This window comes from Euprymna scolopes, chromosome 46 (genome assembly GCF_053919585.1).
Source record: "Euprymna scolopes isolate OS-2025 chromosome 46, ASM5391958v1, whole genome shotgun sequence".
Classification (NCBI taxonomy): domain Eukaryota; kingdom Metazoa; phylum Mollusca; class Cephalopoda; order Sepiida; family Sepiolidae; genus Euprymna; species Euprymna scolopes.
The window spans coordinates 63,718,209-63,735,067 of record NC_136527.1 but is presented as its reverse complement, the minus strand read 5'-3'; the positions used below and the strand labels follow the sequence as shown (position 1 = coordinate 63,735,067).

The 16,859-nt window shown below is 29.8% G+C and overlaps 1 long non-coding RNA gene across 1 annotated transcript in view; it reads right to left on the bottom strand.

Annotated features, from left to right (window-relative positions):
* Positions 1 to 501: 501 nt before the first annotated feature.
* LOC145271014 (uncharacterized) overlaps positions 502 to 16,859 on the bottom strand; it is a 70,958-nt gene continuing 54,600 nt past the window's right edge. Inside the window, exon 2 of the long non-coding RNA XR_013865652.1 lies at positions 502 to 3,997. This is a non-coding gene — a long non-coding RNA (uncharacterized LOC145271014). The remainder of the gene's footprint in view (positions 3,998 to 16,859) is intronic.

The following is a 16,859-nucleotide window of genomic DNA, read 5'->3' as shown; positions in this document are numbered from 1 at the left end:
AGGATTCTCCTCTACAGAAAAAAGACTCGCCTACATGTACTAGGGAAATTCTTAGGGTAGTGTTTCTTGTTGCTGCATTTTTACATGGAAAGGGATATATTCTTGAGGCCTCCAAAGGATATCTGTCATCATAATGAGGTTTGGAAACTGAAGAGGTGCATCTATGGATTAACTGATGCTCCTGGGTCATGGTATGAGAGGGTAAAGGAAGTTCTTTTGGTATTGGGAGGTGAAGAAAGAAGAGAGAAGCAATGTTTATTTGAAGTCTTCTGTTCCCAGGTGTTGAGTTAGGATTGGAGGCGTCAGCTTGCCCAACCAAGGTAAATAGAAGTGAACACTTCACGATCTCAATATTGATGATGGTGTTTTCACATTGAAAGAGTGTTGCAGGGGGTTTAACAACCAGTTATAAAACCAGTTTACCATACAGCTAAAATATTAAGACACAAAGGCAAAAAGAAAAACAGCAAAGCAAACGGAAGAATGACAAAAAGGCTGAAGTCAGTTTAAAGACGACGAATCACCTTTTATTTACAAAAAGAAAGTAAGTAAGAATGGTAACTGCTGAGGGCTACAAGTGGAAGGCTGTAGTAAGATGCAGTTGAAACTGGAAGGCTGTAGGAAGCTGCGGCAGGCACTGGAAGCATGCAGGAGGATGCGGCAGGTGCTGGAAGAGTGCAGGCGTGGCAGGTGCTGGAAGGCTGTAGGAGTGAGCTGGAGGCACCAAGGGCTGGAAGGCTGTAGGAATGAGCTGGTTGAAGAAGGTAGGTCTCAGGAAGCTGACAGGCAGTAGTAATCGCATAGTAATAGTTTGTGGATCCCATAAGAATGGTTTGAGAGTCACATATTAATGTGGAAAAAAGTAGTTCCATCTGAAAATGGTTGTTTGAACTGTTGCTGCTGGAGCTGGAGACTCTTTGCTGCTGGGCTCAACCTGACTGGGAACGTCAAAGTCGCATCTCCGGAGACTTCCTGCTCTGTCGCCTGCTCTGCCATTAACACGCTGTATTTATCAAAAGGTATTGTTACAACAAGCACAGGTCTGAGAAAAACTAAATGAACAGAATTCTCCGTCAAATCGAATACGAGCAAAAGAATTCCACATGTAAATTGCGTTTTTGTTCCATTCAGCTCAGAATGCTATTCATTTTAATGAAGAAAGAGTTGAATTTTGATTTCTTTCACCTCAGCTCGACACGAGAAAGGGTTATTTGCCACCAGGCGGTGTATATAAGATTGTTTACAAATGAAAAACTGGCTGGCGTAGTAAAATACAAGCCACGATATAAGTGCACCACGTCAAGAGTATCAATTTGCTGAAAAGATTGATTTGGTTTGGTTGTTTTATGGCATATCAACCCTTTTCAGGTTATTTAATGCCGCATCCAAAGAATTTTTTTAATATTTGTTGTTTTCAAGTCGGTTTCTATTTAACCCATAGTTGGGACCCTAACAGGTGCTACCACTCCGGGTCAGAGTGGACATGGGAGCAATGGTAATTAAAAGGTGGCTCCACAAAGCCCGCAAGCTGGGGCCTCACCACTGGATATAGTTTAAGGTTCATTGCTGAACAGAAAGAGGGGAAAAGAAAAAGAGGGAAAACAAGCAGGACCAGACTTCATTACTCCGGAAGTGCTGAAAAGATGTGATCTGAATGACATTATTCTTTCTTTTGCAAATAAGCTTCTGAGAGAGAATATGAAACTCGATCAATAGTCCCAGATTGACATGATACCTCTTCCGAAGAAAGGAGATCTGAGCGCAACTCAAAATTATCGAGGCATATCGAGTCAGTGGTTTCAAAACTTGTCAACAAAATAATCCTAAACAGAATACAACCAAAAACATCTTCGTCCAAACCAAAATGGTTTCAGATCTGGACGTTCAACAATTGCTTATATCCTTGCGCTACTCAGCGGGATAGAATGAGTGGGAAGCCATAACACAAAAGCAATCATTATTTTCATAGATTTCCTTTGTTATTTTCAATGATGATGAAAATATTGAAAGCTTATGATATTGATCCACCAAATCTACTCCAAGCAATAACTAAGATCTATGAGAACACAAGGACAAGAGTAATGACACCAGATTGAGAAACAGAATTTTTCAATATCATTGCTGGCGTCTTACAAGGAGACACATTAGCACCTTACCTCTTTGCCATAGTATTTTACTATGTTCTAAGAAAGACACTCAATGGAAGAGAAGAGTATCTTGGTTTTCGTCAGCACAGATGAAAGAGCAAGTGTCTCCAACTGATCTCGATTTTGCTGATGACCTCCCATTACTAACTGAGGAAATTGCTCAAGCCTAAAAAGTCCTAAGCCAATTGGGAGAGGAAGTGCGATTGGTGGGTTTGTACTGCAATGCCAAGAAAATAGAGATGTATGCCTTCAATCACATCAACCCAATTGCAGTGAAGGCACTTGCTGGGACTCTGCTCAAGGTTGTTGAAAACTTCAAGTACCTTGGAGCATGGTCAGAGAGCACTGAAAACGATTTTGAAGTGAGAAAAGCACTGGCATGGAGTGCATGTCACAAGTTGAGGAAGATATGGTCATCCACTCTCTCAGAAAAGTTGAAACTAAGACTCTTTGTTGCCACAATCGAAACAGTCCTTCTCCATGGTGCTAAGGCATGGACTCTTACAAATCGCTGAGTAAGCGACTGGATGATTGATACACATGGATGCTCAAGATGACCCACGAAGCAAACCAACAGCTTTATAGTGACCTACCACCAGTGTCACTGAAAATACTGCAGAGAAGGATGAGAATAGCATGGGACACAGTGAAGAGGAAGCCAGCAAGCTGGTTCTCTGGATATCACCAGATGTACACTCAAACCATGGTAGAAGAAGGATGACCTACATTGACAACCTGCTACAGAACACAGGATTGGAGAGTGTTTGGGACCTGCAAACTTTCACGCAAGAGAACAGGAGAAATTGTGTAGATTCCGTGGTGAAGCATTCTGAAAGACAAAGATTAGATGAGATGTTTCTCTTGGGAAGATTATTTGATGATGGACGAATAGCATCCATTGGTAAATGTATTTTTCTGTTTATCAGTGCTTCAGCGGGAGACTTTCCATTTGGCCAATTTGGATTTGGGGTAGCTCTATAGCTATTTAAAATAATTCTATGATCTCTCGCGTAGTTCCTCCCTCTTTAAACTTCTGAAGTGCTCTCTTAAATGTGTCACAAAGTGTTCGGCTTGGCCATTTGATTGAGGATAGAAAGGTGGAGATCTGAGATCCTGAATAGTTTTATTTCAGAAAATTTTGCTGAGGTAAATGCAGTACTATTATCAGAAACTAAGATTTCAGGAACGACTAACCAGCTGAAAATTTTTTGTGGTTTGTTTAGTTTCATTTGAGGTAGTTATGGTTAATCTGGAAGACTTCTGGCCACTTATTGTAATATTAAGTAATGCTATCCATTAATTGCTCCTGCAAAATCCATGTATAGTCATGACCAAGGCATTTCTGGATTAGGCCACGCATGCAATGTCGTTTTCTGAGGAGACTTCGCAACCAGTTGACATTTGGCAGAACTTTTTACAAGTTCCTCTAATTGCTTATCCATGTTTGGCCAATACACATGCCAAGGTTTTCATCAGGTTCTATAGTGGAATCGAGAACTGTTCTGGGGCTTGAATGGGACAACAACACTTTTTGTCCAGTGATCAGTGTATGCTTTTTGTCCAGCTTGTATGATGGAAATGTCGAACTTTCTGTAATAATGCATCTGCAGCTTCCTGAATTATCTCTGAAGTGAGATTTCACTAGTTGCAGTGTGCAGAGACAACTTAAGGTTCCACAGATTATTGCTACATTTTTTTAAGAAACCTGTTTCAGTTTGAGGAATTTGTGAATGCAGTACCCATAAACAGCAAAGACCTTGGACTTGGTCTTGTCTTGATTTACTTTGTAACATTTGAAGTTTGGTCAGCAAAGCTGAGACCTTTCACACTTTCAATTTCAGTGACAATTTCTGAAATTCAAAACAAAACAAAAATTAGATTCTCGCTTTTGAAACAGATTTGTTTCCTCTTTCAACATATTAAAACAAAGATTAAAGGATTTTTTAGAGAGATACGTTCGAATTTCTTTTTTGTTTTGCAAATGAAATAAAAAAGACAACAAAAGCATAAATAAATGAAGAACTTACGAGGGAAAATAGCTCAAATGAAATGGTTGTACAAACTATACCCCTCAAACATTTTATTTGGATTTATTTAGCCATGTTTTTGTGTGAACTTTTTAATTTTCTTTCCTTTCAAACTTAAAAAAAAATTCTTTACAAGTATTTTTTGGCATATGAAAGTATGTAATAGAGCCGCTGATTCTGGGAACATAGCAGTCGCATAAAAATATGTCTAGTTTCCGGTCAGTGTTTTAGTAGAAAAGAAGTAGATGTATCCTCGCCAGCCACTTTATTATCCACCATAGACAAATGATTGAACAGTTCATTATTCTTTCTAGCATAATCAGAAAACTGCCCCCATTATATTGTATATGGGTTGTTAAATAACTGTTTTTTCGTTTTTGTACAAATAATCACATAAAATATTCATTTATGTTTTTATCATAAGGAATTAAATTGTTTTCTTATGATTACCATGTTTATTTTTATTAATCAATGTTTATTTTTATTAATCAAATATTTTCATTAATCAATGATTATTTTTATTAATCAAATGTTATTTTTATTAATAAATGTTTATTTTTATTATTAATGGTTATTTTTATTAATCAAATGTTATTTTTATTGATCAATGGTTATTTTCATTAATCAATGTTTATTTCTATTAATCAAAGTTTATTTTCATTAATCAATGTTTATTTTTCATTAATCAATGTTTATTTTTTTATTAATCAATGTTTATTTTGTTATTAATCAAAGTTTATTTTTTTATTAATCAATGTTTATTTTTTATTAATCAATGTTTATTTTTTATTAATCAATGTTTATTTTTTTATTAATCAATGTTTATTTTTCATTAATCAATGTTTATTTTTTTATTAATCAATGTTTATTTTTTTATTAATCAATGTTTATTTTTTTATTAATCAATGTTTATTTTTTATTAATCAATGTTTATTTTTCATTAATCAATGTTTATTTTTTTATTAATCAATGTTTATTTTTTATTAATCAATGTTTATTTTTTTTATTAATCAATGTTTATTTTTTATTAATCAATGTTTATTTTTTTATTAATCAATGTTTATTTTTTTATTAATCAATGTTTATTTTTATATTAATCAATGTTTATTTTTTTATTAATCAAAGTTTATTTTTTTATTAATCAATGTTTATTTTTTTATTAATCAATGTTTATTTTTTATTAATCAATGTTTATTTTTTATTAATCAATGTTTATTTTTTTATTAATCAATGTTTATTTTTTTATTAATCAATGTTTATTTTTCATTAATCAATGTTTATTTTTTTATTAATCAAAGTTTATTTTTTTATTAATCAATGTTTATTTTTTTATTAATCAATGTTTATTTTTTTATTAATCAATGTTTATTTTTTTATTAATCAATGTTTATTTTTTTTATTAATCAATGTTTATTTTTCATTAATCAATGTTTATTTTTTTATTAATCAATGTTTATTTTTTATTAATCAATGTTTATTTTTTATTAATCAATGTTTATTTTTTTATTAATCAATGTTTATTTTTTTATTAATCAATGTTTATTTTTTTATTAATCAATGTTTATTTTTTATTAATCAATGTTTATTTTTTATTAATCAATGTTTATTTTTTATTAATCAATGTTTATTTTTTTATTAATCAATGTTTATTTTTCATTAATCAATGTTTATTTTCATTAATCAATGTTTATTTTCATTAATCAATAGTTCATATCTACCTGTGCAGCTGCTTCACTCAAAGGCAGCATTCCGCAGATTTATCCAGCATAAGTTAAGTTCAAATAGATAAAAGTTAACAGGAGATAAGGATGATTGCAAGAGTGAAATAACCGCAAGTAAGATTAGACATACTGAAATCACACTGTGTGGTAGAAATCACGAGTTCTTGATTTCTGGAAAATTTACAGTAGTGTGGTAAATAATTGTCAATCAACAATGTCCGACAACAATGAAGTTGTTTGCACAGCAACTAAGAATGCTAATCTGCTGGCCGTTAGTTCACCTGCAACTCCTCATTAGACCGAACAAACCACTCCCTTTGACATTTCCCGTGTGTACAGAAGCTATCCTCAGTGATTTGAAACTCATGCATTCTCATGTTCATCACAAACCTAAACATATCAATATCCTTGCTATACTAGTAAAATGTCCTCTGTTGCAGTTTCTTCAATTCTCTACAAACTCTACAACAAATGACTTACCGAATCTTGCTTTTCTGAATGCTAGAAAATTGATTCTCCATTATCAATATTCTAGAATCCTGGCCAAAAAACTGTCCCACTCAATTATTGCCCTATTAGAATCCTTACTCTCTTCATTTTAATCTTTAAATTCTTAATCAATCAGGCACTAGTCCATCAACTCACTGATGCTAAACTTCTTTCCAACTGACAATATGGATTTAAATAAGTTCATTTTACTGGAAATATCTAACTTTATTATCTTCATATTCCATGCATTGGAAAAGGCAGAGAAGGCAAGGTCATTAGCCATTAAAATATCTAAGGCCTTTTGCAGGGTTTAAAATTAAGGTGTTATGTAAAGTAAATCATACAGATTACTGGATGAAGATTTAATATAATTAAATCTGTCTCAGACAAACATCCACAGTGTTTTCGATGGTCGTATGTCAAAACAGCACAATATAAATGCGAGTGTACCATAGAGGTCGATCCTCGAACCTTCATTACTCATCATATTCATAACAGACACGAGGAGAAAACAAATGAACACATATCTAAAACAATGGCTTAAATCCGAGAAAATGACCCCAAAATGACTCGAATGGGACATAAAGGGATTGTAAGATTCAATGCTGCCAAAACTAATCTTTCCTTTAACAAGAAATTTGTTCAATCCTGGGAGAGGGTGTTCATCTGATGTGCAACAAATAAAAAACACCTAAACTGTACAGAAGACTAGTCATCGTCGTCGAGGCTGACGGACTGCATGATGATGTGAATTCTGCGAGCAGTAGCAATCGCATGAAGATAAGAAAATTTTATATTTAAAATATAGAGTTCCTTTAAAAAAACTACATTTGTTTGTTGCGTCTTTGTGACACCAGAATGACCAATAATACGTTACCTGAAAGCTTTTTGTTCAAACTCCTTAGCTTAACATTCAGACAATATGAATTGGAACAAATGCATTAGATGTATTGCAAAGGTCGCTGCAAACCATGCTAGCAAACTACACATGTGTATCTCAACAAAGCCACGATTCACTTAAGTACAGAATATTGTTGCAACATTTGAACTGGTACATCTACCACTATTGCCTCACTGTCAGACAGGGTCAACCTTATATTATTAATTATATTCTCACAATTAATTATATTCTCACATTGTTAATCAAACTCCTATTGCTGCAATGTTGCATCCTTGCTATTTCATTTATTAAAAAAAATAATTTATTATAAAAACTGACCATTTAAAAGAATCACATATTTTCAAATAATTACCGTTGTAATTTATTTCAAACTATTTTTATTAGTTCAATAAATGTTCTATTTATTAGTTTACTTTTGTGTAATTTAAAAAGATTCGGGTTTTTTCATTGTTAGAATTAACAAAAACTTTCACAAATTTTAGGAATAATTCAATAAATTTCCTTTTCATTTGTGAAACTTTTTTGAAATAAAAACAAGAATATTCAAATCATCGTAGAGACGCAGAAGTGCCAATAAAGTATTAATAAGTATTACAATAACTATTAATAAGTATTAATAAGTATTAATAATTAATACTATATACTTAAGTATAATACTATATACTTAAGTATAATACTATACAATCTTAATAAAGTAACAAATATTGAGAAGAATTTCAAATTAAAATTATGAAGAAAAATTAAGGATAGCCAATAAAAACAATTTTTTAAATGACAATTATATATTCCAACAAATTAAAATTATAAAGAAAAATTAAGAATGATCGATAAAAATAATTTTTAAAATGAGGATTATATATTCCAATTAAATCAAAGAAATGCATAAAGTCATGACATCAAAAGATAAAAAAACAATTCAAATTTATGGTTTTACTTTTTACAACAGTTTATGTTTTAATATTTTATGAATAAATTCATTGTTTATTCTTATCACATATTCAAGTTAGTGTGTGAAAACAACAATTATTTGATAAGTTATGTTTTTAACTGTTAATGTTGTAAACATGACTTTTTTGTCTTTCCTATCCACATTTCAATTGATGACCAACACTTATTATTTTTGTCAAATATGAAATTTAAATGCACATCAAAGAGTTTTTTCAAGTCATTAAAATGTAATGCTAAAAATAATCAAAAGAATTTATTTTTTTTCAAGTCATTAAAATGTAATGCTAAAAATAATCAAAAGAATTTATTTTTTTTCAAGTCATTAAAATGTAATAAAAATAAAAGAATTTATTTTGTTTCTATTTTTGATGATTACTTCTTTTGAAAGTTCCAATTTGGGAAACGATTTTGTGGGTAGCCAGTTCCAGAGAGACATTTTTTAAGAAAATTGTTTTTGTAATACTTAAACGCTGAGAAAGCGTGTAAATAGAAACAAAATAATGAGTTTCAAAAGCATAAATTAAAAAAAAAAGAAGATATTTTATATAAATGTAAAAGTTTACAAATATATATGAAAACATTGAATATTCGTTCATATTTGGAGAGTCCTTGCATGTAAAGAGGTTTTGTACAATTAGAGAATTAGAAAATATGAGTCGATTTTTTTAAGGGCCATGAATAATCCACAGGTCTAAAAAATTGTAATCAAAACTTCACCACTCAATCACAGAAAATTACATTTGATTAAAAATTATTAATAAAAATAATGTTCACTTGTTCATGTGCATGATTTATTGCTGAGAAATGTTATAAGCATTAAAATGATTATGTTTATAGATTTGTTCACAAATCAATGTAAATCAGCAGATGACAATGAAGCAATTTAACCGCATTTGAAAAGTGCATTTAAAGATGCATTGCAGTGGTCACATTGCATAATAAAAACAGTTTTTGTATTCATTCATGAAGAAAAATTATATAGTCTCCAAAATGAATGATTTGATGTTTGCAGGTCCTTTGCTATGCGTTATCAGCTTTGAATATTTGTGAACATGATTTTTTCTGTATTCGTCCCTATTCTATTTTTCTCTATGTTCACAAATAAAAGTATTGGCATAGTTGAAGTGCGAGTACATTTTTTGAGACATCCTATATATATTGTTTTGTGTTAAAACATTTTTTGTAGGGAGGACATCTGAGTGAGTGCAAAATAAATTGTTTTTTATAAAGATATTATTTTTTATGGATTTTTATAAATTATCTTTACAATGTGTTCTTTTTTCAATTTTATGATTTAAAAATTTTTTTAATTACTTGTTTTTCTCTCTACAACTCATCTCTCAGTAGAATGGATCAAACAGAATCTTCTGATGTTTTTTTACATAGGCATCACCAGACGTCAATTGGACAAAATATCATAGTAATCGATAATAATGGAAATTCGGTAAATTTGTTAACTTAAGTGAAACAGTTCATCAAAAACTTGTTTGCGTTAGACTTAAAGACCACCATATTGAAGTCAGCTGGAAAGCCAGAAAATGGAAGACAATTCCATAGGTGTGCAATTCTAAGAAAGAAGCTTTGCTCATGGAATCTACGTTTAGGTTTAGGCACAGCTCTTTATCTGTGGGGGGAATTATTGATAGTGTTTTCTGCTAGACAAGTGTTTTCTTGTGAAAGTTTGGTGAGGAGAGACCATAGATTGGAGCTCAGCCGAGCACTTGCCATGAAAATAACGATAAAGCAGAGACAAACTCGCAACATCTCTTCTGTGAGAAAAAGGTTGCAGGGAAGAGAAAAGGACATCTCCTACGAGAATATGAAGTCTATTTTGAACTCTATCAAGGCAGGATAAGTCCTTTTTAGCAGCTTTTGCCCAGATGTGGCAACAGTACTCCATCCTTCTACGTACTTGGCTCTTATATAGATAGAGAATGCATCAGCAGTGAGATATCTACTGGATCGATAGAAGTATCCCACCATTTTTCCAGCAGCCTTGTATGCGTCCCATTTCAGATCATGAGGCCTCCCCAAGATGAGAGCCATTCATTTCAATTGATGCCAGTTTTTAAGTTTCTGAAGAATATGCAGTTTTCAGTCTATCAATTATAACATTAATGTGTACATTATTAGACATTTTTAGACTAAATCATTTCCAATGTCGATGTGCTTGGAAATGGCCTGTATACAGAGCTTCAATAGATGTTCTAATTTTGTCCGCTTTCAAAATTTCAAAGATCATTAGGAAAGCAAATAATGGATAGTCTGTTTTGAATTTCTACATCTCTTCAGTTGTGATATCTTTCTCTTCCTATGCAATTAATAATCAAAGTATTGTGCATAATAATCAAAGTATTTCTTCCTATTCAATTAATAATCAAAGTATTGTGCATTAGCATTCATTACTACAATAAATTACAAGCAACTTGAATCATTAGTTGTTATCCTGATAAAAATATTGGGAAGAAAAGATAATCATAATTCTTTTCTGGTGATGATCGCAATCTTTAACGATCTGTGTTCATGCTTAATTAGTTCATTTGCTTGAAGATGGTACAAAGTAGTGCTTAGAAACCTAGAACTTTCCACATCTTTGAGAACAAATTTTGGTTGAATTGCCTATTTTTATCAGTAACAACATAGAGGGGCACACCAATCTTGATATCTGCATATAAACAGATAAAGCTAAGGTGAAATGTATGATTAACACAGTAAATGTCGAGTGACTTGAATCATTCGTTGTTAAACATTGCCTTTTGTTATTTTGGTTGGTTGCACTGCTGAAATTCCTTGCACAATTCCTTTATTAAATTGGCCGTTTTCAGCCAATAATGATTTGATTACAATTTTTACAAAGCTTTAATTCTGGTATGTGATATATAAACCATAAATATTTTTAAAGAATCCAATAGATTGGCTGGTCAGTGCTTCTCCACCAGTGTCATTAAAACTATCTACAAGTCTCTATAAATATATAGTCTTGCTACACAAACATTTTATGAGTTACATATTTACATTTAAAACTCTTGCTTATTTATTAAGATGAATATTGATCTAGATTTCTACTTGTATTAGACTGTTTACAAGATAGAGCAACATTATATATTATTTTTATTGGAATCCTTAGATATGAGTCATTTGTATATTTATTTGTAGACCGTCGGCTGAAACTTGGTAAACAACTATGAAGATGAGGATAACGTTTCACAAATAGAGAACATTACTTTTTAGTATGGGCCAGTGTGATATTTTGGCTGTGAATAGTATGCTACTTAATATTTGTCCAGGGTACGCTTCTATAGAGAAGTATATTTATATCAAGATTTTCAAACAAAACTACCCCAGAGCGACTGAATAAAACTCATTTGTAGTGTGTAGCTGCTGTATATTCTCATTTATTTAAATTTACATTCTTCAAAAATGATTAAAAAATGATATGGCTTTTCTCCGAGTGTATATTTTCAAGTGACTTTTCACATAGGATTGACGTGCAATCATACGGTTTATCTCCAGTATAACTTTTCATGTTTGGTTAATTTCACACTTTCAGAAAATGACTGCATATTTCACAAGAATATGGCTAATATTAAGTGTGTAATCTAATGTGTTGTTTCAAGCCTCCCTTCTGTGTAAAGCAAATGCCACATATCTTACAAAAATATGGCTTATATCCAGTATGTATTCTAATATGTCTTTTCATGGTAGTTATCTGTGCGAATGACATCTCACACACATTACAAGAATATGGCTTCTCTCCAGAATGGCTTCGTGTATGTTCAGTTAGATTCCCTTTAGTTCTAAATGACTTATCACATATTTCACAAGAATATGGTTTCTCTCCACTATGTATTCGCATGTGTGTATTTAAGTGAGATTTATTTGCAAATGACGTCGCACACACTTCACAAGAATATGGTTTCTCTCCAGTGTGTACTCTCCTGTGATTTGTTAAGACAGATTTATATGCAAAAGATGTCGCACACACATTACATTTATATGGTTTAACTCCAGTATGAATTTGATTATGTCGAGTTAAATTCTTTCTTTCCGAAAACCATTTACCACATACATTACATTCATATGGTTTCTCTCCAGTGTGTGTTTTCATGTGACTATTCACATGTGATTTATATGTAAATGACTTGCCACACACTTCACAAGAATATGGCTTTTCACCAGTGTGAATTCTTATATGATTTGTTAAGTCTGATTCCGAGATAAAAGACGTCACACACACTTCACATTTATATGGCTTATCTGCAGTATGACTTCGGATATGTCGCATTAATTTTCCATTGTCAGAATAAGATTTACCACATATTTCACAAGAATATGTTTTTTCCAGAGTGTGTATTCCTTTATGTCGTGTTAAACTTCCTTTTTTCAAAAATGATTTACTGCATATTTCACAAGTATATTGCTTCTCTTCAGTGTGTATTCGAATATGTTGTTTTAAATTCCCTTTCAGTGAAAATCTTTTTCCACATATATCACAAGAAAATGCTTTCTCTCCCAAATTTAACTTCGACATTTTCTATCAAAACAAAAAATTAATAAATTCTCATCAAACTAGGAGATATGTTTTAGTTCAACAATATTATTTCTCTTTGGTATTAATATATTCAAAGGAGATATTTTCTGTTTGAAGTATCTGTAAAACAAAAATACAAAAATACATTATGATACACCTTTTTAAATGTCAACAAAATTATATAAATTGCCAAATAAAAGTATAAATTTAAGACATTATTTCATTCTATGTCTTTAAAATATACTGAAATTTTAGGAATGAAATATTATAGTTACATAATTTAATCATGAATAAAACCTTATATACTGCTGATCAAATATTTAAGACCACTTTAAAATCTTTTAAAAAATATTTTTTAAGGATAGATTTTAAACTCTTCCGACTTAAGGTTACCAATACTACAATCTAAAATGTTATGGAAACAAAAAGCTACATTCCAAAGATTTGTTTCTAAAATTTACATTTTTATTAAATTAGGCTTTTTACACATGATTAAAATTATAAGACAAGACACAAAAATTGTATTAAAAGTGTATGAAAACATTCAACAAACTAAATAATGAGTTCTACCTCCACTGCTTTTGATGACTTCAAAAATTCTTTGGGGCATACTAGAAATAAGGGTTTCCATTAAGGTGCGGGGATCCTGCTCCAGTTTCTGAAGACAGCTTCACAAAGTTCATTTTTTGTTGAATATTGTTTGCCATTTTAATAAACCTCTAGTCATCCATCCTCAAACATTTTCAATTAGGTTCAAGTCTGGTGAGCATGCACGATGTCCCAAGAGATGGACTCCATTTTCTTGTAGAAAGTTCAAGGTCCATCTTGCAGTGTGGATTGCAGCATTATCTAGTTGGAATAACCATCTATCCTCACACATAATGACCCTCCATCATCAAAGCTGCTTTTTGTAGCATGCTAACATAATCAGCTACTGTCTGCCGACTCTGCACCACCTGGAACTCCATCTGGAAAGGCACCCCATACAATTACGGACCCTCCACCAGAATGAAGTGTGGGAAAAATTTCAAGGGGCGTGTTTTTGTCATTAAGATCATTTAAATTGAATTTTTTCTCATCTTCCACTTTCTTCCACTTCTCAATGTCCCAGGTTTGGTATTCATGACTAAATCTTAAGCAACTTTGTGATGTGGAAGCAATCGAGGAATTTGCTTACACTATTTATCTACCATCCCTTTTTGCTGTAAGTGTTGTCTGATGGTTATTGGACTGCAATTAGCATCTGAAACTGCCTTAATTTGACTAGCAGAAAATCCTTTGTCATTCATAACACCACGTCTGATTCTCCTACTCAATGCAAGAGAAATTTCTACCAAAGGATTTTGCTTTTCCATAATTCTCTGTTCTTTAGAAAGTTGTAAATAACAGTTTTACTGCGATTTACCTTAGCTGCTATCGCTTATTGTGACAAACCTTGCTTATGGAATACTATAATTCGACAGCGCTCAACATGGGTTTTTTGTGCTTTAGGCATCATAATAACTTTACACAGTAATTGCTACTCTTTAACTGAACTAAAAACATTAGAATTTACATAAATCTAACAATTTATACCCTTGGTCTTATAATTTTGATCATGTGTAAAAAGCCTACTTTAATAAAAATGTAAATTTTTAAATAAAATTTTTGGAATGTACCACTTTGTTTCCATAATCTTTTAGATTATAGAATTAATAACCTTAAGTCGGAATAGTTTAAAATCCATCCTTAAAAAGATTTCTCTTTAACGATTTTTAAGTGGCTTTAAATTTTTGATAAATGCGTATATAAAAACTAAAATATATATATATATAATAAATGTGTATATAGAAAGATATATATATATAATAAATGTGTATATAGAAAGATATATATATATAATAAATGTGTATATAAAAACAAAGATATATATATATATATGTATATAAAAACCACATGTACATATATAATAAATGCGTATATAAAAACAAAGATGTATATATATGTATACACAATAAATGTGTATATAATTATAACAAAGATATATATATATAATTAATGTGTATATAAAAACAACAAAGATATATGTATCACTTGTATAAAAACAACATATATATACAATAAATCTGTATATCAAAACAGCAAAATGTATATGTATATACATATATAAGAAATGTGTATATAAAAACAACAAAATATATATATAAAAATGTGTATATAAAAACAACAAAGATTATATATATATGTATAATAAATGTGTATATAAAACATAAAGATATACATCTATAATAAAGGTGTATTCAAAACCAAGAAAGATATATATAAAAAATAAATGGGTATATAAAAACAAATATATATAATAAATGTGTATATAAAAACGACAAAGACATATATATAATACATGCATATATAAAAACAAAGATATATATATATATATATATATATATATATATATATATATATATATATATATATATATATATAAATGGGTATGTAAAAACAACAAACATATACATATGTATATAATAAATGTGTATATAAAAACAACAAATATATATATATATATAAATGTGTACATAAAACAAAGATATATATATATATAATAAATGTGTATATAAAAACCACAAATATATCTGCGTATATACAAAAAACAAATATATATATATAATATATGTGTATATAAAACCAACAAATATATATGCATATATATATATATATAAAATAAATGTGTATATAAAAACAACAAAGATATATATAAAATGTGTAAGTAAAACCACCAAAGATATATATATATATGAAAAATGTGTACATAAAAACAAGATATATAAATGTGTATATAAAAACAACAAAGATATTTTGTGTATATAATAAATGTGTATAGAAAAAACAAAGATATAATGTGTATATTAAAACAACATTGACATATATAATAAATGTGTATATAAAAAACAGATATATATATATATATATATATATATATATATAATAAATGTGTATATAAAAACACCAAAGATATATATATATATATTAAATGTGTTTATAACAATAAAGATATACATATATAATAAATGTGTATATAAAAACAACAAAGATACACATATATAAAATGTGTACATACAAGCAACAAAGATACACACATATATATATAATAAATGTGTATATAAAAACAACAAATATATATATAATAAATGTGTATATAAAATAACAAAGATATATATGTATATAAATGAAATGTTTATATAAAAACAACAAACATATATATAAATTGTTTACATAAAAACAACAAAGATATACATATATATATAATAAATGTGCCTACAAAAACAAGAATGATATATATAAAATAAATGTGTATATAACAACGACAAAGATATATATCATGTGTACATAAAAACAAAAACATATATATAATGTGTATATAAAAAATATATATATAATAAATGTGTATACAAAAACAAGATATATATACATAATAAATGTGTATATAAAAACAAATATATATAATAAATGTGTATATAAAAACGACAAAGATATATATCATAAATGTGTATATAAAAACAACAAATATATAATAAATGTGTACATAAAAACAACAAACATATATATAATAAATGTGTACATAAAAAGAACAAAGATATATATATAATAAATGTGTATATAAAAATATATATATATAATAAATGTGTATACAAAAACAAGAAAGATATATATATATATATATATATATATATGTGTGTATATAAAAACAAGAAAGATATATATATACATATTGTTACGGATCGGTATGAAGCTGAGTCGGGGTGGATGTCCCCTGGTAAGAATCTTATGACTCTAGGATAACGCTTCACCCTACGTTGTCCGTAACACAATATAAAAATAAAAATAAAATAATGACAAGTAAAGTGTCGGCCACGATTTGTGACCTATTTGACACGTCTGAAATTCTCATTAGCACATTTTGTTCCAAACGATTCAAACTCAAAGCAAGAATGACACAAAGCTAAAATCTTAAAACACAAATTTTATTCAACATCCTTAAATTTAATATCACACCGCAATAGGTTGGGGTGAGGTCGGATGATAAAAAAAAGGAAACATCATAAAAGAAAGAAAAGA